This window comes from Lissotriton helveticus, chromosome 2_1 (genome assembly GCF_964261635.1).
Source record: "Lissotriton helveticus chromosome 2_1, aLisHel1.1, whole genome shotgun sequence".
NCBI lineage: Eukaryota > Metazoa > Chordata > Amphibia > Caudata > Salamandridae > Lissotriton > Lissotriton helveticus.
The window spans coordinates 514,290,643-514,305,413 of NC_136059.1; positions in this window are offsets into that span (position 1 = coordinate 514,290,643).

Sequence of the window (14,771 nt, forward strand, 5' to 3'; positions counted from 1 at the left end):
GCTAAATTTCACTGGGAAATTGAGGTGCGACCATGCTGCGTTTTGCGCTGTTTCATGTCGCAGCCACTATGCCTACCCACGCAAGTGAGGTACCATTTTTTGGGGACACCTGGGGGCACGCTGGGTGGGTGGAAATTTGTTGATCCACGCAGATTCCAGAACTTTCCACCACAGAAATGTGAGGAAAATGTGTTTTTTTGGTCAAATTTTTATGTTTGCAAGGGATTCTGGGTAACAAAACCTGGGGGTGGGCAGGCGAGTCACCCCATCCTGAATTGCCCTGGGTGTCTAGTTTTCAAAAATGTATAGGTTTGCTAGGTTTCCCTAGGTGCTGGCAGAGCTACGGCGCAAAAACAAAAGGTAGTCTTTTTGTCCAAATCGTGCTAAATTTCACTGGGAAATTGAGGTGCGACCATGCTGCGTTTTGCGCTGTTTCATGTCGCAGCCACTATGCCTACCCACGCAAGTGAGGTACCATTTTTTTTGGGAGACCTGGGGGCACGCTGGGTGGGTGGAAATTTGTTGATCCACGCAGATTCCAGAACTTTCCACCACAGAAATGTGAGGAAAATGTGTTTTTTTGGTCAGATTTTTATGTTTGCAAGGGATTCTGGGTAACAAAACCTGGGGGTGGGCAGGCGAGTCACCCCATCCTGAATTGCCCTGGGTGTCTAGTTTTCAAAAATGTATAGGTTTGCTAGGTTTCCCTAGGTGCTGGCAGAGCTACGGCGCAAAAACAAAAGGTAGTCTTTTTGTCCAAATCGTGCTAAATTTCACTGGGAAATTGAGGTGCGACCATGCTGCGTTTTGCGCTGTTTCATGTCGCAGCCACTATGCCTACCCACGCAAGTGAGGTACCATTTTTTTCGGGAGACCTGGGGGCACGCTGGGTGGGTGGAAATTTGTTGATCCACGCAGATTCCAGAACTTTCCACCACAGAAATGTGAGGAAAATGTGGTTTTTTGGTCAAATTTTTATGTTTTCAAGGGATTCTGGGTAACAAAACCTGGGGGTAGGCAGGCGAGTCACCCCATCCTGAATTCCCCTGGGTGTCTAGTTTTCAAAAATGTATAGGTTTGCTAGGTTTCCCTAGGTGCTGGCAGAGCTACGGCGCAAAAACAAAAGGTAGTCTTTTTGTCCGAATCGTGCTAAATTTCACTGGGAAATTGAGGTGCGACCATGCTGCGTTTTGCGCTGTTTCATGTCGCAGCCACTATGCCTACCCACGCAAGTGAGGTACCATTTTTTTCGGGAGACCTGGGGGCACGCTGGGTGGGTGGAAATTTGTTGATCCACGCAGATTCCAGAACTTTCCACCACAGAAATGTGAGGAAAATGTGTTTTTTTGGTCAAATTTTTATGTTTGCAAGGGATTCTGGGTAACAAAACCTGGGGGTGGGCAGGCGAGTCACCCCATCCTGAATTGCCCTGGGTGTCTAGTTTTCAAAAATGTATAGGTTTGCTAGGTTTCCCTAGGTGCTGGCAGAGCTACGGCGCAAAAACAAAAGGTAGTCTTTTTGTCCAAATCGTGCTAAATTTCACTGGGAAATTGAGGTGCGACCATGCTGCGTTTTGCACTGTTTCATGTCGCAGCCACTATGCCTACCCACGCAAGTGAGGTACCATTGTTTTTGGGAGACCTGGGGGCACGCTGGGTGGGTGGAAATTTGTTGATCCACGCAGATTCCAGAACTTTCCACCACAGAAATGTGAGGAAAATGTGTTTTTTTGGTCAAATTTTTATGTTTTCAAGGGATTCTGGGTAACAAAACCTGGGGGTGGGCAGGCGAGTCACCCCATCCTGAATTGCCCTGGGTGTCTAGTTTTCAAAAATGTATAGGTTTGCTAGGTTTCCCTAGGTGCTGGCAGAGCTACGGCGCAAAAACAAAAGGTAGTCTTTTTGTCCGAATCGTGCTAAATTTCGCTGGGAAATTGAGGTGCGACCATGCTGCGTTTTGCGCTGTTTCATGTCGCAGCCACTATGCCTACCCACGCAAGTGAGGTACCATTTTTTTCGGGAGACCTGGGGGCACGCTGGGTGGGTGGAAATTTGTTGATCCACGCAGATTCCAGAACTTTCCACCACAGAAATGTGAGGAAAATGTGTTTTTTTGGTCAAATTTTTATGTTTGCAAGGGATTCTGGGTAACAAAACCTGGGGGTGGGCAGGCGATTCACCCCATCCTGAATTCCCCTGGGTGTCTAGTTTTAAAAAATGTATAGGTTTGCTAGGTTTCCCTAGGTGCTGGCAGAGCTACGGCGCAAAAACAAAAGGTAGTCTTTTTGTCCGAATCGTGCTAAATTTCACTGGGAAATTGAGGTGCGACCATGCTGCGTTTTGCGCTGTTTCATGTCGCAGCCACTATGCCTACCCACGCAAGTGAGGTACCATTTTTTTCGGGAGACCTGGGGCCACGCTGGGTGAGTAAAAATTTGTTGATCCACGCAGAATCCAGAACTTTCCACCACAGAAATATGAGGAAAATGTGTTTTTTTTATCAAATTTTTATGTTTTCAAGGGATTCTGGGTAACAAACCCTGGGGGTAGGCAGGCGAGTCACCCCATCCTGAATTCCCCTGGGTGTCTAGTTTTCAAAAATGTATAGGTTTCCTAGGTTTCCCTAGGTGCCGGCAGAGCTAGGGTGCAAAAACTACAGGTAGGCACTTTGCCAAAAAAGGGTCAATTTGTAACTGCTAAATTTAGGTGTGACCACGTTGCATTTTGCACCGTTTCCTGTCGCAGGCACAAGGCCGACCCACACAAGTGAGGTACCGTTTTTATCGGGACACTTGGGGTAATTCAGATTTGTAAATCAACTGTTATTACCAATTGAGCTTTCATGGATTTCTCCCTTTGAATGAAAGACATTGTGTAAAAAATAAATCTTTATGAAAAATGACCAATAATTCTCATGCTAGTATGAGTATTCCCAACTTTGAAAATGTGCAATTATATACTGTTTCTGAACTCTATAATTTGTACCCAATTCAGAAATACATAGGTGTCTTTCATACAGATTATTCCATGTATACATTTTCCAAGACAAAGTGCACTATACCCAGTAAATGAAAAAATACCATTGCAAGTTGCTGCTCAGTTTTTGGATCTGGGTTCGTCGGGTTCTTGGTGAAACTACAAGTCCTATATATCCCCACAACCAGGAAGGTCTAACGGATGTAACGGTATATTGCTTTCCAAGAGCTGTCAAAATTAGAAAAAGTTATAGGTGAAAACGTTGAGACAAAAGGCTGTTTTTTTCAACAAAATTTCAAATATTCCAATATCTAACTGTTAGTTTCTATAACGAAACCTTCATGGATTTAGACAAATGACCCCTTTCTGAATTCAGAATTTTGTCTACTTTTCGGAAATGTAAAGCTTTCCAGGATCCATTATTGCTTTCAAACTCATTTCTACCATTAACTGGAAGGAGGTGGAAAGCTCTAAAAATAGCAAAAATAGGCTATGTCCCAGAAAAATGCCAAAACTGAGTGAAAAATTTCGGTTCTCTGACAAAAGTCTGTCATTCCCTGAAAGCTGAGAAAATGGAGATTTCAGCCCCACAAACCCTTTTGTGATACCATTTTCAGGGAAACACCCAGAGGCTTTCATTTGCAGCCCGTTTTTCCCATTTTTCTGAAAAAAACAAAAAAATCACTATATTTTGGTTAATTTCTGGGCCCCCTCCAAGGGAATCCACAAACCCTGGGCGCCTTTAGAATCCACATGATGTTGGAAGAAAAGGACGCACATTTGGCGTGGATACCTTATGTGGTCAAAAAGTTACAAGGGCCTAAGCGCGCACTACTCCAAAACGCCAAAAAAAGCCTCAGCACAGGAGGGGAAAAGGCCTAGCAGCGAAGGGGTTAAGTAATAAATGGTCTGAAAATTAATCCTTTCACTAGGGAAGGAGGATTGTCTAAAAGTCGATACATCATTTCGCCTGGGGTCCTTGTACCAGCAAAGCAACTGATAATACTACACTTACTGCATTCCTTGATGCGTGGGCATACATCAACAAAGTGATCACATTGAGACACTAAACTGCGTAGCTTTTCATATGACTGCTTGAAGTGGTGCTCCACAATAGTGCTAAGAAGAAAAAAATCTTCAACCTCATTAAAAGCACAGTGTACTCTAATATCCAGAAGTAAGTCATATCTGTTTATAGATGAAAGAAAAGCTTTGTGAGTCAGGCCCATAGAAAGTCTACCAAATCGTCAGGTTTTGAGTTGGGTATATAGTCACACACATGTAAATGTAATGCATATTTCTGTGGTAATGCACACAAACGTAAATTTGGTCATTCAAGCGACAGCATGTTAACTTTACAGATGAGAGGATCAGCCAAAACAGTTTTATGATGTTTTGATGCAATGTTCCTTAATCTACACACTGAAGTATGTACGAGGAGATTTCCAACTTTCAAAGTATGACCTCGTTTCTTGCATAAGGTACACAAAAGAGTAGAGGCGTATAAAAAGACTTTACACTAAAAAAGCCTTTCTACTGTAAAAATGTACTACAGTACAAAAACCTTAGAACACTAAAAACAATGTGCACAATTTTGGCCCATGATATCATCCGCATATGTGAAAGAAAGACTGTTTACATCCAGGCGTTGGCAATATGAGTAAATAAATAGATGCAGATAAAGTATTAGTGTATTGACTGTGCGTCTTAAATCTAGCTGGTGGCTCCCATCCACTTAAAGCTGCAGGGAGGTGTTGTGTGCTTGTTGATCTCACAGCTGGTAATTCAGGCGCATTTGAGTGAACGCTGGCTTCTGTAACTGCTTACTCCTGAGGCAGCTTCCGGTGCCCCTAGGCCTTCCACCCTCTAAGTCATTAAAGGGAAACCTCTGCAACATAACATGCAATTTAGATGTCGTAAAAATCATTACTTTGATTATGGCGCACTTGAGCCACATCTCAGATTTGGTGCCTATGACATCTTTATTGCCCACATTAGTTTTGCCAGCTGCTGGAGGTAGCCACATTAATTAGGCGAAGAGGAGAGGAATTTCCTGTTGTTAATGATCGTAACGGAATAGTCACTTAGTACCAGGAAGTGTCCAGCCTGGAGAGCATCATGTTTACTGACGAGAGTTTGCATGCAGTGCTATTTAAAGCGGTAATATTTAGCAGAGATACCACAGTGTCTTGCTTTAGGGTGACCAACTGGCATTGGTGCAAATTCAGGACGGTGAGTGTAAAAATTCAGGACAAAGGGTCAAAATTCAGGACACAAATTCAGGACAGGAGGTCAAAATTCAGGACAAAACTTCAGGACAATTGGATACGTTTTACAGACACATCAGAGGTCGCGCAATAGTATATAAGTAAGCCCAGCCATATCCAAACATATTAAACCATTTGCAAACCTATCCATCATGTATCCTTCCATCTATCATTTCACTCATCCATCACTTCATTCATCCTTTCACTCATCCATCCATTATCCATCCATCCACCCTTTCACCCTATCCATCTGTACAGTCATCCATCCACTCTTCTACCCATCCACCCATTCACTCATCCATCCAGCCATTTACCCTTTCACCCATCCAGCCATCCTTTCACTTACCATCCATCCACCCAGTCACTCATCCTTCCACCCTTTCATTCATCCATCCTCCCTTTCTTTCTCCATCGACCCTTTCACTTAGCAATCCTTCCTTCCATCCATCCACCCACCCATCTACTCATCCACTCATGACTCCATCCATTGACCCTATCACTCATCCATCCTTTCTCTCATCCATTTATCCTTTCACTCCTTCACTTATCTATTCATCCTTTTGGCCATCTACCTTCCTTTTCACTCACTCACTCATCCATCCTTACATCCACCCTTTCGCTAATCTGTCCATCCATTCACCCATTCACTTATCAGTTCATCAATCCATCCATCATTTCACTCATGCATCCACCCACTCACTCAATCATCATCCACCTTTTCACTCACCCATCCACCCTTTTACCCATCCAGCTACCCTTCCACCCATACATCCAGCTATTTACCTTTTCTCTCTTCCATCCTTCCACTCACTCATCTATCCATCCATCCACTCATTATCCATGTATTCAATCTTTCATTCATCCGTTCACCCCTTCACTAATGCATCCAGCCATCCATTCACTTGCTCACTCGCCCACCTTTTCATATTAATTTTGAGCTCAGCCTTTTTGAGAAGAGGCCCATCAAGATCTTCACCCTCGCTGCAGGGGTCGTTCCAGGACTGGGACAGAAGCCACCCAGGGCGGAGACAGGATCCACCACAGGGGGGGGACAAGAGCCATCACAGGGGGGCACAGGAGCCATCACAGGCCGGGGGACGGGACGACAGGAGCCATCACTGGGGGGGAACAGGATCCCCCAGGGTGGGCACAGGGGTGGGCATGCAGTATTCTAGTATCATCTTGGTCTCTTCCAGGGTGGGGTAGGGCCAGGGGCGGCTGGTGGATTTTGAAAGTGGTGAGGCGAAAAATGTTGTACCCTAATATAACGATCAAGCGAGCGAGGCGAGCAAACCCGAAACACAAAAGGAGGGTGTGCAAGATTTTTTTTTTTTAATTGATACAAATGGTGGGCTTTACACCACCTTTTTACTACAAACTGGAGAAAAACGGGGATCCAAATATAGTATGTTAAAGCACAAATATGAAGAAAACATTAGAAACAGATAAAAAATTAGCCCAATCCTCTAAATGGTCTGCTTGCAAAATGACCGCCAAGCACACCCAACCAACGGAAACAAGCCCTATAAGTGTGTCTTGTATTATTTATCTGGAGAGGCAATGACACATGAAGCACAATACCAATGGGGCAGCACACTATGCAAAGTATAGATTTTTAGCTTAACAGTGTTAAGCAACACTCATAATTACATTGGCCACCCCTACGAGAACCCCCCCCCCAGTTTTTTCATTCCACTTAAAGCTCTGCACACATAAAAGTGTGTGCGTGATTCTTTTGTATATGGAGGGAGCAATGGTAGAAACGAAAGGCCGCACATTTCATGATTTCATTTAAGTCATGAAATGCACTGTCTTTGGTGTCTGCCATGCCTCCACATACAACAGAAACACACGCTGTGTGTGTATGTATGTTTCATGGGCGCATTGTAGACAAAAGGCCAGGGACACTCATTTCAAATAAAATAAAACTAGTGTCCCTGGCCTTTCGTTTTTACCATGCGTCCATCTATAACATACACACAGCTTATGTGTGTATTCTGTATATGGAGGGAGGCATGGTAGAAACAAAAGGCCAGAGACACTATTTTTAAATAAATTATCGTCACCGCTCTGACAGCAGAAAAAGACAGAGCAGTTGCAAGTAAAAGTATTGCAGAGAGTTTGGCCTTGGTAATCTGAATTTAAAATGACCAAGCACTCTCTAATTTCTAAGGTAACAGCGCGTTGTAACACATCTACTTGCAAAACTGCCCACTGGCAGATTAAAGGCAAAGCCAATCACAAGCACGATCAAAAGAGAGGCCTCGTGGCTGGTCGGACTATGAGCCGGCCTCTGGTGCAAGGTAGGTGAATGTATGAGTACATCTTGCAAATTCCTAACATGTTAAGCTTTCTCTTTTTAGTCGTAATACTCTCCTGATAAATTGCTAAGGCGCCCAGTGGTAAGAGAGGGAGCGATCTCACCAGAATAGAAGCTGTACAGACAAGTCCATGCAGCAGGTGTATTAACGCACAGAATTATCCATCTACGGCTGGACCATGCAGCGCTTACTCACACAGTAGATACATTAACCTATTGCATTTCCACATTACTCTTTATTGCGTCCCTCTTTTCTAGCTCGGGTTTTGTTTTCCCTGTAGTGACGAGGCAGCAGGGAGCACCCATTCCTGCAGGAATGCTCTCAGGCCCAGAAAGCAGTGTTCCCAGCTTCCAGACCTTCGCATTTCTGACATATCTCTGGTGTCACAGTGGCCCTGGGCAGAAATGGAATGTGTGAAGCCCCTCTAAATTGTGGAGACATGGCGTATTCAGGGCTGTTTGCATTTGAATAGATGCCCCCTGCTCCTGAAGCTTCTGCCCGCCCCAGCCCCCCTCGCCTCAATCACCTCGAAGCACCTCTTAACAGCTCATCAAGGGCTGGAGGTGTGAGGGCTGCCATCCCGCTGTGACTCTCAAATGCCGCGGGGCATCTGAGCTTTCACACAGCATCGGAGCTGTTACACCCCACCTCAACAGCAACAGAGCAAAAGAGGGAGGTGGACGGAAGCTGCGCCGGCTTCAGGGAGCTGCGACCGGTGCCCGGTCAAAATTACGGACAAATGGTGTCCGTTAAAAGATCCTTTACGGACAACGGACAGATGGCCGAAATTACGGACTGTCCGTGAAATTTACGGACGGTTGGTCACCCTATCTTGCTTTCCGTAGAAATACTATTTCTACACTCTTCGCTAAATTCAACTTGTCGGCACACATGTGTTAATGACTTCCCCAAACATAAATTGGTAACAATTTTTAATCACTCCAAAGTGCACGCCGTATTTCCTGTCTCTCCTGGCCTTCTCGATAATTAGTTATTTTCTGTTGTCAAGGCTGGAGGTGTTAGCATTTCCAGCATTATGTACTAAGCACACTCTATTAAATACTTGGCAGCTTTTTCTGCCATCTCAGATTAAGAAATTTCAAAAGAATCAGGTATTTGGGAATTTCTTGAGCTATCGTTTGCTCGGTAGCCAGGATGTATGAGAACTCCATTCTTGCCACTAGTCCCTTGTGTCTAATAATCTGGCTTAAGTCACAGCAGGCATTACACTCAGATCTCCACCGAATAACTGTACTAGAAATACTTGTGTATCTTTAGCAGGTGGATACCATGCATACTTTCATATTCAGCCATGACTAGTTTAGTTTTGTATTCATTATATTTTATATTTAAACATTTTTTAAGGGCAGCTATCAACATATCACAGCATGACTATCCTGAAACTCAATTCAATTCAAAAAGTCTTTATTTCGATTTTTTTCAATCATAAAAGACAGTTTACAATTTAATATTTTAAAATTACCCTTCATTGACAGCTAGTAAAATCCACAGTTCGTCACTTCAACTCTCAATTAACAATTATTGGCCTACCGCCCTACATAAAACCCATAGATTACAGTCATTAAATAAATTATATTAAAAAGAAGAAAAAAGGAGGAACATAGATACATAATTCATTTCATTCTTTAAAAAAATATTTTAAAATTGATCATTAGGTACATTAATCACTAGTAACATTTTACAATCTCAAGTGTCCTAGGCCATAATTACTGTAGGCTCATTTTGCGGGCCCGAATTATCCACATCCAATGGAGGAATTTAGCTATGGCTATAACTACGGCTTGGGAGTTGTCAGTTCGTAAGATCCTGACAGCCTCACAACCCGTTTTGAGACCCAACTGGACACAGATAGGTTTTAACCAAGATCTCCTGGGTACCTTATATTCTGGACAGGCAAAGAGAACGTGCCCAATGACTTCCCGCTGATCGGGACAAAAGGGACAGGCCGAACCTTGTCCCCCACGCCATTTTGCAGTGAGGCATTTAGTGGTAATGTCCCCACCCTAATCTGATGGTATTTCTTCCTGTCCCCTGGGATGGTAATCCAGTCCCAATAAGCCTCAAAGGCCGGAGAATGCTTAAATTCTAGGAAATCTGCCGTAAAAGATGGTTCAATACAGCGGCCAAATCTCTTTGCCTCCAACATGTTCCAGTACAGGTCTCGAAATATTTTTCTAGGTGGAAAAGAATTCCCCACTGGGTCATCCCACAGAGGAGATAATCCCATAGCCTTATATATTGCTTTTACCTCCTTCATCCATAGTATTTTATGGGCCTTATCGGAGTCTCTCACCTCGAGGAAGGCCCGTGCATACTGGGAGAGTTCCGGGGTAACCCATAATCTCCTCCAGTAGGCAACCGATCTGTATCTGGCCATATCCTCGAGGCCATGAGACCCTAGATCATAGTGGAGAGGGATCAGTGGAGTGGAAGCCGGTAAGCCTGTGATATTGCGCAAAAATTTATTCTGCGCACCCGTCAACCTTTTTAAGTTACTGAGCCCCCATAGTTCCGCCCCATAGAGAACTGCTGCTCCAACTTTGGCATCATAGATCTTTAAAACCGGGGTGATTGGCCTCGTATGAGATAAGTAAAATTCCTTAGTGAGTGCTCCTGTCAATTGTGCGTGCTTTGTGATCAGCTGGTTGGTGTGCTGTTTCCAGTCTAATTTGGATGATATGGTTATGCCCAGATAGTTAAATACTTGGGTCTGCTCCAGTTGAACCCCATCCATAACCACCCTCCCTCTGGCGTATTTATTTTTATGCAGGACCATGAACTTTGTCTTAGATGTATTAATGACAAGACCATGGTCAATACAAAAAGCCTCGAAGACTCCAACGGCCTTCTGGAGGCCCTGTTGTGTCTTTGAAATCAATAGCGTATCGTCAGCAAACATCAACAGGGGGATCAGCTTGCCATCCAGCTTGGGGGCATCGGTTGATTGCTGTTCAAAGTAGCTGATCACCCTGTTGATGTATAGTGAGAAGAGTGTAGGGGCGAGTACACACCCTTGGCGTACCCCCCTTGCGATAGGGAATTTATCAGTTACACTTCCCTGCTGGTTCCAGCGAACTCGGGCAAAATTATCTTCATGCAATCTGATAAGGAGTGACAGGATATCCAATGGGATGCCCTGTTCTTGTAAGGCTGCCCACAACTTAGTACGAGGCACCAGATCAAACGCTGATTTAAGATCAACGAAGGCTGCAAAGAGCATACCCCCCCCAGTAGCACTACACGCCAATATAATAAAACAAATCTAAAAACTTGATCAATCGTACTGGTATGGCTACGGAACCCTGCCTGTAGGGGCGACAATATATCATTTTCCTCTATCCAGCCCTGAATACGCTGCAGTAAAAGCCTTGCCACTACCTTTTGTATACAGGCAATAAGGCTAATTGGCCTGTAGTTTCCTGGGTCCGAGCACTCCCCCTTTTTGAAAATTGGGATAATCTCGGCACCCTTCCAGGACTCTGGTATTGGTGAGCCCATCGCAATACCATTAGCTAGCAGATGGATGTAAGAGGCCCAAAGATCCTTATCATGCATAAAAAGGTCTGCTGGGACGGAGTCCAGGCCTGGTGCCCTAGCTTTTGGGATATTGTTCAAAATTTCAATAATATTAGCTTTGGTGAAGGAAAGGTGATTTGCGCCCTCAATTGCTTTTAGGAGAGCCTCACGCTCTTCTCCCTCCTCGTCCATAGCGGCGAACTGGGACGCATAGTGAGAGACCCAAACATTTGGTGAAACATAATTAGTAGGTTCGCCCCTTTGAACCCCCCTACCCCATTTGACCATATCCCAAAAGGAGCACATAGATCTTTCTTTACTAGCACTCAGGAGCTCCCTCCAATATTCATTGTCCCAGTCACTTTTTGCCTTAAATTGCGTTTTTTTATACATGACTGTGGCAATCTTGATCTTAGCTATAACTTTTGTTTTTACTGCATCTGATAAGGCCCTATATGCAACCCTACAGGATTTGCCATACCATTGATCCTCCTTCTTTGTCGGCCTACTTAAGGATCTTAACTGATTAATAAAACTGTCGTGGATCTGACTAACATTTAATACGACTGCTTCCACAGTGGAATTATTCCTTAATCCTGAAAGTCGATAATAGTGATACCTAGAATTAGTACAACAAGACCAATTGATGGGCAGAATGCAGAACCAGGGGCGTAACAAACGCCCCCGCAGCCCCCGCGGTGTGGGGGGCCCAAGTCTGTTCAGTTAATTAAGGGGGCCCCAGCCACCTCAGCTCTTCTGAAAGCTGTGAGAGAGGCTTGCGCTAGCAAAGCCTCTCTCCCTCTGTGTCTGAAGCAGGTGCAGCCTGCTGCCTGCTCCGAGCCCCTCGCCCCCTCCCTCTGACTAAAGAGAAACAAAGTATCAACATTGTTTCTCTTCAGTCAGAGCTGGAGCCATGCCCGGGACAAGGGTGGGGGCCCCAGAGACAGCAGTCTCCACTGCTCCTCTGAGGCAGCACAGTGCCCAGCCCCCACTCTCTAAGCAAAGCCCACCCCACAAGAGAAGACAGGGACAAAGGTGGGGGTGGGGGCCCCACCCCACAAGAGAAGAGATAGGGACAAGGATGGGGTGGGGGTGCGGGCCCCACCCCACAAGAGAAGAGACAGGGACAAGGATGGGGTGGGGGCCCCACCCCACAAGAGAAGAGACAGGGACAAGGATGGGGTGGGGTGGGGGCCCCACCCCACAAGAGAAGAGAAAAGACAGGGACAAGGGTGGGATGGGGGCCCCACCCCACAAGAGAAGAGAAGAGACAGGGACAAGGATGGGATGGGGGCCCCACCCCACAAGAGAAGAGAAGAGACAGGGACAAGGGTGGGGTGGGGTGGGGGCCCCAGAGAGTAGGAGGCAGCACAGAGCACTGTTAAGGGTGGGGTGGGTGCCCCCAGAGAGAGCATTCTCAAGGGCAAAGCTCATATGAGAAGGGATGAGGCAGCAAAATGGGGCCCTCAGGTAAGCACTCTTGTTAGAATGCACCATGGGTGTCCACGGGGAGGGGGGAAGGGGGGCAAGGCAGAGGGGAGAAGGGTGCAAGGCAGAGAAGAGAAGGGTGCAAGGCAGAGAGGAGAAGGGTGCAAGGCAGAGAGGAGAAGGGTTCAAGGCAGAGAGGCGAAGGGTGCAAGGCATAGAGGAGAAGGGTGCAAGGCAGAGAAGAGAAGGGTGCAAGGCATAGGGGAGAAGGGTGCAAAGGCAGATGGAAGAAGTGTGCAAGGCGGAGGGGGAGAAGGGTGCAAGGCAGAGGGGAGAAGGGTGCAACGCAGAGGGGAGAAGGGTGCAAGGCAGAGAGGAGAATGGTGCAAGGCAGAGGGGAGAATGGTGCACGGTAGAAAAGGTGCAAGGCGGAGGTGGAGTATGGTACAAGGGGGAGGGGGAGAAGGGTGCAAGGGGGAGGGGAGAATGGTGCAAGGTAGAAAAGGGCGCAAGGCTGAGGTGGAGAAGGGTGCAAGGCAGAGAGGAGAAGGGTGCAAGGCAGAGAAGAGAAAGGTGCAAGGCAGAGGGTCGAAGGGTGCAAGGTAGAGAGGAGAAGGGCGCAAGGTAGAGAGGAGAAGGGTGCAAGGTAGAGAAGGGTGCAAGGTAGAGAGGAGAAGGGCGCAAGGTAGAGAGGAGAAGGGTGCAAGGTAGAGAAGGGTGCAAGGCGGAGGGGAGAAGGGCGCAAGACAGAGGGGAGTAGGGTGCAAGGCAGAGAGGAGAAGGGTGCAAGGCAGAGAGGAGAAGGGTGCAAGGCAGAGAGGAGAAGGGTGCAAGGCGGAGGGGAGAAAGGTGCAAGGTAGGGAAGGGTGCAAGGCGGAGGGGAGAAAAGTACAAGGCAGAGGGGAGTAGGGTGTGAGGCAGAGGGGAGAATGGTGCAAGGTAGAAAAGGGTGCAAGGCGGAGGAGGAGTAGGGTGCAAGGCAGAGAGGAGAAGGGTGCAAGGCAGAGAGGAGAAGGGTGCAAGGCAGAGGGGAGAAGGGTGCAAGGCAGAGAGGACAAGGGCGCAAGGCAGAGAGGAGAAGGGTGCAAGGTAGAGAAGGATGCAAGGCGGTGGGGAGAAGGGTGCAATGCAGAGGGGAGAAGGGTGCAAGGCAGAGAGGAGAAGGGTGCAAGGCAGAGAGGAGAAGGGTGCAAGGCGGAGGGGAGAAAGGTGCAAGGTAGGGAAGGGTGCAAGGCGGAGGGGAGAAAGGTACAAGGCAGAGTGGAGAAGGGTGTAAGGCAGAGGGGAGAATGGTGCAAGGTAGAAAAGGGTGCAAGGCTGGGGTGGAGTAGGGTGCAAGGCAGAGGGGAGAAGGGTGCAAGGCAGAGGGGAGAAGGTTGCAAGGCAGAGGGGAGAAGGGTGCAAGGCAGAGGGGAGAATGGTGCAAGGCAGAGGGGAGAATGGTGCAAAGCAGAGGGGACAATGGTGCACGGTAGAAAAGGTGCAAGGCGCAGGTGGAGTATGGTACAAGGGGGAGGGAGAGAAGGGTGCAAGGGGGAGCGGAGAATGGTGCAAGGTAGAAAAGGGTGCAAGGCGGAGGTGGAGAAGGGTGCAAGGCAGAGAGGAGAAGGGTGCAAGGCAGAGGGGAGAAGGGTACAAGGCAGATGGGAGAAGGGTACAAGGCAGAGGGGAGAATGGTGCAAGGCAGAGGGGAGATTGGTGCAAGGTAGAAAAGGGGCAAGGCGGAGGTGGAGTAGGGTTCAAGGGGGAGAGGAGAAGGGTGCACGGGGAGGGGAGAATGGTGCAAGGCAGAGGGGAGACTGGTGCAAGGTAGAAAAGGGTGCAAGGCGGAGGTGGAGTAGGGTGCAAGGCAGAGAGGAGAAGGGTGCAAGGCAGAGGGGAGAAGGGTGCAAGGCAGAGGGGTGAAGGGTGCAAGGCAGAGGGGAGAATGCTGCAAGGCAGAGGTGAGAATGGTGCAAGGTAGAAAAGGGTGCAAGGCGGAGGTGGAGTAGGGAGGGGGAGTCAGTGAGGGAGAGTGGGAGAGAGTGGAGAGTGGAGAGAGGGAGAGTGGAGAGAGAGAGTGGGAGAGAGTGGAGAGGGAGAGTGGAGAGAGAGAGTGGAGAGAGAGAGAGAGAGTGGAGAGAGAGCGTGGAGAGAGAGAGAGTGGAGAGAGTGAAGAGAGAGCGGAGAGAGACAGTGGAGAGTGAGAGAGTGGAGAGAGAGCAGAGAGAGACAGTGGAGAGAGAGTGGAGAGAGAGAGAGTG